This window comes from Emydura macquarii, unplaced genomic scaffold (genome assembly GCF_026122565.2).
Source record: "Emydura macquarii macquarii isolate MOO-44397 ecotype Brisbane River unplaced genomic scaffold, CSIRO-AGI_Emac_v2 contig_1253, whole genome shotgun sequence".
Classification (NCBI taxonomy): domain Eukaryota; kingdom Metazoa; phylum Chordata; order Testudines; family Chelidae; genus Emydura; species Emydura macquarii.
Window position 1 is genome coordinate 41,333,468 of NW_027131390.1, and position 5,877 is coordinate 41,339,344.

The 5,877-nt window shown below is 47.7% G+C and overlaps 1 long non-coding RNA gene across 1 annotated transcript; it reads right to left on the bottom strand.

Annotated features, from left to right (window-relative positions):
- Positions 1 to 341: 341 nt before the first annotated feature.
- On the bottom strand, positions 342 to 5,289 carry LOC137154048 (uncharacterized). The gene is made up of 3 exons (XR_010920043.1): positions 5,209 to 5,289; positions 1,771 to 1,896; positions 342 to 455 (listed from the first exon to the last, which is right to left on the bottom strand). It is a non-coding gene; the product is annotated as an uncharacterized lncRNA (long non-coding RNA).
- Between the last annotated feature and the right edge of the window lie 588 nt (positions 5,290 to 5,877).

The following is a 5,877-nucleotide window of genomic DNA, read 5'->3' on the forward strand; positions in this document are numbered from 1 at the left end:
CATACTGACAGCTGCTCAGCCAGGAAGGCCCTTGCAGGGCAACGGCAGCAACGCCCAGAACCTATTAGTGCCGGGATTCATTGCATGGGATTAAAGAAGACGCACTAGAGAGGGGGTGAAGTGGAAACAGCAGTGTGGCTTTGGGAAACAAAACTTGGAGGTTTTCTCTATTTTGCTCAACTGATCTTAGCAAGTTCTCATGTGTGATATTTATTTTGAGGCACATGTAGCAACAGCTGAGTCAGAGAGACCATGTTGCTGATGACTTATGGGGCACTTGTAACCCATCACCCACCTACTAAAATGCAGTCACTGTCCTGAAGGAATACCTCTTGCAGAAATCCATGGGCTCGGAGAGTTTTGGGCTGGACTCTTGGAAGCCACAGAAGCAGTGACTGACGTTGCTCTGATGCTGGTGTTAATGTGGAGGAGGTAATGCTCCCAGTCAGGGGCCCCTGCCGAGGTTTAAAAACAAGAAGCTGAGAACACAAACTATCTTATGGACCTAATTGGTCTTATGGCCTGTTGAACCCCTATGCTTCACGAAATCAAGATTCAAGATCTACTCAGTCATTTTTGGGGGAGCTACTATAAGGTGGGTGCATAACTGATTGGAAAACCGTTCCCAGAGAGTAGTTATTAGTGGTTCACAATCAAGTTGGAAGGGCATATTGAGTGCGGTCCCGCAGGGATCAGTTCCAGGTCTGGTTCTATTCAATATCTTCATCAATGATTTGGATAATGGCATAGAAAGTACACTTATAAAGTTTATGGATGATGCCAAGCTGGAAGGGGTTGCACGTGCTCTGGAGGATATGCTTAAAATTCAAAATGATCTGGACAAATTGGAGAAATGGTCTGAAATAAATAGGATGAAATTCAATCAAGACAAATACAAAGTACTCCACTTAGGAAGGAACAATCAGTTGAACACATACAAAATGGGAAACGACGGCTGAGGAAGGCGTAGTGCAGAAAGGATCTAGGGATCACAGTGAATCACAAGCTAAATATGAATCAACAGTGTAACACTGCTGCCAAAAAAGCAAACCTCATTCAGGGGTGTATTAGCAGGAGTGTTGTAAGCAAGACACAAGAAATAATTCTTCTACTCTACTCTGCACTGATAAGGCTTCTACTGGAGCATTGGGTCCAGTTCTGGGCTCTACATTTCAGGAAAAATGTGGACAAATTGGAGAAAATCCAAAGAAGAACAACAAAAATGATTAAAAGTCTAGAAAACATGATTGTAGCAAGGCGCTGTGGCCTTCCTCGGAGCCTGGGCCCAAGGAAGGGTAGCTCTGCCCCCACTGGATAGAACCAGGCCCTGCAGACCCAGCCATCCAGAAGCAGAGGGGTGGAGCCAGGCCCGGGGCAGGAAGTATAAAAGACAGGCCCAGCAGCTCAGTTGGAAGGAAGCTGCTGTTGGAGGCAGATGTGCCTTCCTGGAGGCTACAGCCTAGGCCTGACCCATGCCCCACAGCGGTGTGGCATAGACGCCCTGCCAATCACAGGCCCCAAATCTGGCCAGACCTGCCAGGTCCAAGTGACTGGAGGGGGTTGCCTGACCTGGTTGACTGGGTAGGGGTGTCGAGACTGGAGAACTGGAGAGGGCCGGCGGACCCTCAGGACTGGGAAGGGCCGCTGGACCCTAGTAGCGGGGAGGAGCTACCCCTGCCCACTGGATGGGAGAAACCGTCTGAGGCTGGCCCTGACCTGGAGGAGCTGCCTGGTGTGGAAGACCCACTGGCGTGGATGGCTGGCACTGACCTGGAGGAGCTCACACTCGCAGACGACCCTCAGATGTTTCCGGACCAGTCAACGGTGTGGGGCTCGCCGGACGCCCGCTCACCACCTTCCTCAGCAACCCAGAGGGAGATACGTAGACACAGGTACCTGGGGACCAGGGGGAGGAAGTGGCCCAGGGACCACCAGAGAGTCAGGGGCAAGACCTCCATCAGTGTGTTGCAGCGGGAGCCCCACCAACTCAGTGCGTCCCCCTCCCCCATTCCCTAGCCACCCTGGGAGAATGTGCTCTCCCTTACCACTACTGACAGTGAACCCACCGCTTTGACTGCCCGCCCTGCCTAAGGGCTGGGGCACTAGACCACTTTAACAGCCCGCAGGTGGGAAGGCCGGGGGCTAGGGACTCCTAAGAAGGCTGCTAATTCCCCTTAGCAGAGATGCTGTGGCCTTCCTCAGAGTCTGGGACCGAGGAAGGGTCGCGACACCCCAGCTGGACAGTGCCGCCCGCTTACAATGACCTATGAGGAAAGTTTGAAAAAATTGGCTTTGTTTAGTCTGGAGAAGAGAAAACTGAGGGGGGACATGATATCAGTTTTCAAGTACATAAAAGGTTTATTACAAGGAGGAAGGTGAAAAATTGTTCTTCTTAACCTCTGAATATAGGACAAGAAGCAATGGGCTTAAATTGCAGCTAGGTCGGTTTAGATTGGACATTAGGAAATCTTCCTAACTGTCAGTGTAGTTAAGCACTGGAACAAATTGCCTAAATTGTGGAATCTCTGTCACTGAAGATTTTAAGAACAGGTTACACAAACACCTATCAGGACTGATCTAGTTATTGCTTTGTCCTGCCTTGAGTGTAGGGGACTGCACTGGATGACCTATTGAGGTCCCTTCCAATCCTACACTTCTATGATTCTAGAGGCTCCTTGTTGAGTCAAGGGGTTATCAGAAAATGTAATTCAAGCTGTAGTTCTCCAGTGTGGCCAGTAAGAAAGTCTGATTGCTCCTGGCATCTTACAATAGACTGCAGATAACTTAATAAACACATTCCTGTGTGTGCAGCTCCTGTAGCAACAATGCCCAGCATTCTGAAAGCATTCAGCTACAGAGTCCAAGAAGGAGCATGTGATACTGCTGGAAGAGTTATTGAAGATTCTCCAAAGGACAGGATTAAAGGGTAATCCAAAAGCATATCAGCTCCTCTCAAAGTGTTGTCTTCCTAGGAGTCTCTCTCTCCAGATTCAGATGCACTCCAGAAAAACAAAAGGTGACTGCCATATGCACACTCCCACTACCCACTTTGGCAGGCCCGCTGTATCAGTTTCTTAGATGGTCCTGGACTGAGAAACATACACAAGGAGTAACAGCCCTAAAGAAGGCTGTGGCCTATGTTCCGATGTTAGACCCAGGTAAAATCCTATCACTTAGATGTAGGAGTTAATTATACAGCTATTGCTGCAGTACTGTCTCAGGAGCCTCATGAATTACTACAGTTTCTAGCCTTTACCTCTACGCTTGACACCTATTGAAAAATTTACCCCAGGTGAAAGACACTTGGGTTATTCAATATTTTACTTTAATTGGGGTATGCCCCCATCATATTGCAGCACTCATTCATCCTCCAGTATACTTTTTGCTGTTTGGCAGGGTAAGGGACTGACAGGTCACCAGCACACGATTGGCTCATTGGTCCCTTCTTTCGATGGGAAAGGATATTAAAGTGGAATCTGTACAAATTCCCTTGCCAGCAGGTATACTGTATATGGGAGAGAAACATGAGTGTCTTATCAGTAGCCCAGATGTTTAGATTAATCCTATATTTGATCCATATCCCAAAGAGAAGGAGTTTTTAAATGTTTGAATATTTTTATTGATGGCTGTAAGGGAAACCGTACTGGATTTGGGATAGATCCAGTCCCACCTCAAGAAGTAGGTGCTGAGCCTTTTGAAATAAGTCACTCCTTATTCAGCTCAGTACGCTGAGTTGGCTGCTATGCCTCTGTGGCCTAAATCAGTACTTAGCAAAATGGGAAAAGTAATATGCACATCTGCAGGAGTAGGTAGTTATTTTCTTTTCAGGTGTGCATCTTTGATAGTTTTTGCCCTTTTGGTTTAGTCATGGTTTCATCTCTACTGATGGGTCTATGATAAAATACCCTATTTAGGTGTCTCACTTAGTTGATTTAGCCTCTTGCTTACAAGACCCTCTTCTGGTTAAAAAGGTTAAGGATCATTGTAAAACAGATCCTTTGGCTATTCAAAATCAGAAAGCAGATTGGTTGGCTAAGCAAGGAGTGGCAGAAGGAGACGGGTGGGGGTGTAATCTGGTTACAGTAAAACACATCCCTAAATTTACACCAGTAGTCTCTTTGAAGAGGAAGGTTCAGGATGTTATTCCAGACTAAAAGGAACTGCAAAGGCAAGGCATGACTCTCTTCATTTGTTAAAGGACTCAAACTCAACCCTCCACTCCTTGGGGATCTACATACCTACACTAAGGAGGAAGCACCAGAGGCAGACCTATAAACAAAGACCATCTCCACCTCCTCCTCATGCGTTCTACTACCAATGTCCTGCCGAGCCTCAACACAAATGACAACAGACTCAGAGGCCCTACTTTGTAGCCCCCTCCATCACCCCGACCTGGACTCATTCCCAGCCCCCTGCTAGGAGCCACCTTTGATATTTTAGTCAAGACCCATTTACCACGTGATGCCACCTGCATCTTCACCTATCTATGAAACAATTCATGGAGGCCCTCATCAAGGCCTTCCTTCCAGTGATTAAACCTACACTGTGATGGGATCTTAACTTTGTGCTGTCAAAATTTCCCAGACCTTCATCTGAACTGTTAGCAGCATGCTCCATGTCCCACCTATCCATGAAAGTGGTGTTTCTCTAGTGGCTATCACTTCAGCCAGGAGGATCAGCAAGCTAGGAGCCATCATGGCTGGCTCTCCCTATATGGTCTTTCAAGAAAGGAAAGTTATCCCTTCACCTCCACCCAAAATTTCTCTCCAAGGCCATCTCCAAATTTCATATCAATCAGAAGTTCCAGAGCAGTTGCCGTGTTAGTCTGTATACAGCAAAAACAACGAGAGTCCTGTAGCACTTGAAAGACTAACAAATTTCTGCAGGCATAAGCTTTCATGGGCTGCAACCCACTTCATCAGATGCATGAAGTGGAAATCACAGATAGGAAGTATATATATATATTGTGGCAGCCTTCAGCTCCCCTCTAGTGGGTCCCACTCTTGTACTGTCTCTAGTGGGCCAGGCGTGTCCAGTCACCCCGTCTTCCTTAAGGAGGGGGTGGGGACCTGGGCCCACCCGCTCCTCCGGGTCCCATCCCAGGGGCCCTAGGAGAGGCAGCTATGTGCCGCTGGCACCGTGTTCCCAGCTGCACTGTCTTCCCCTGGGCTAATTTTCCCCCTCCTTCTGGCTCCTTGAGCCGGATACCTTCATTTGTCCATAGGCCTCTGCACTCTGCTCTGCTCTGCTCCTCCACTTTAAGTCAGCACAGCACTCCCACTCCTACTCCTCCTGCTTGTGCCCTGACCGTTTGGGGCGGAGGGCTTTTATGAAGCTCCTGGCTGGTCCTTCATTGGCCCCAGCTACCCCTAATTGCCCCCCTAATGGCACTTAGTTAATCCGCAGGGAACAGAGCCCTGAGCATTCTTGGGCTCACATGCCTCCCATCCAGCACTCTCCTACTGTCCTCTGCCCTCGTTATCTCACAATATATATACACATACATCCAAGGGTAAGAAACAACAATGGGGAGGGCAAATGCTAACAAAGTCAATTCAGTTAGGGTAGATGAGGCCTATTCACAATCGTTGATTTGAGGGTAAGGATGTGTGAACAGTGACAATTACTTCTTGTAATGAGATAACCATTCCAAGTCCCTATTCAGACCCAGTCGATTGTGTCAAATTTGCATATAAGTTCCAGCTCTGCAGTTTCCCGCTGAAGTCTGTGTTTGAAGTTTTTTTTGTTGAAGTATGGCAACTTTCAAGTCCGCTAGTGTGTCCTGGAAGATTGAAGTGTTCTCCTACTGGCTTATGGATGTTACCATTTTTTATGTCTGATTTGTGTCCATTTATTCTTTTGCGTAGTGACAGTCCG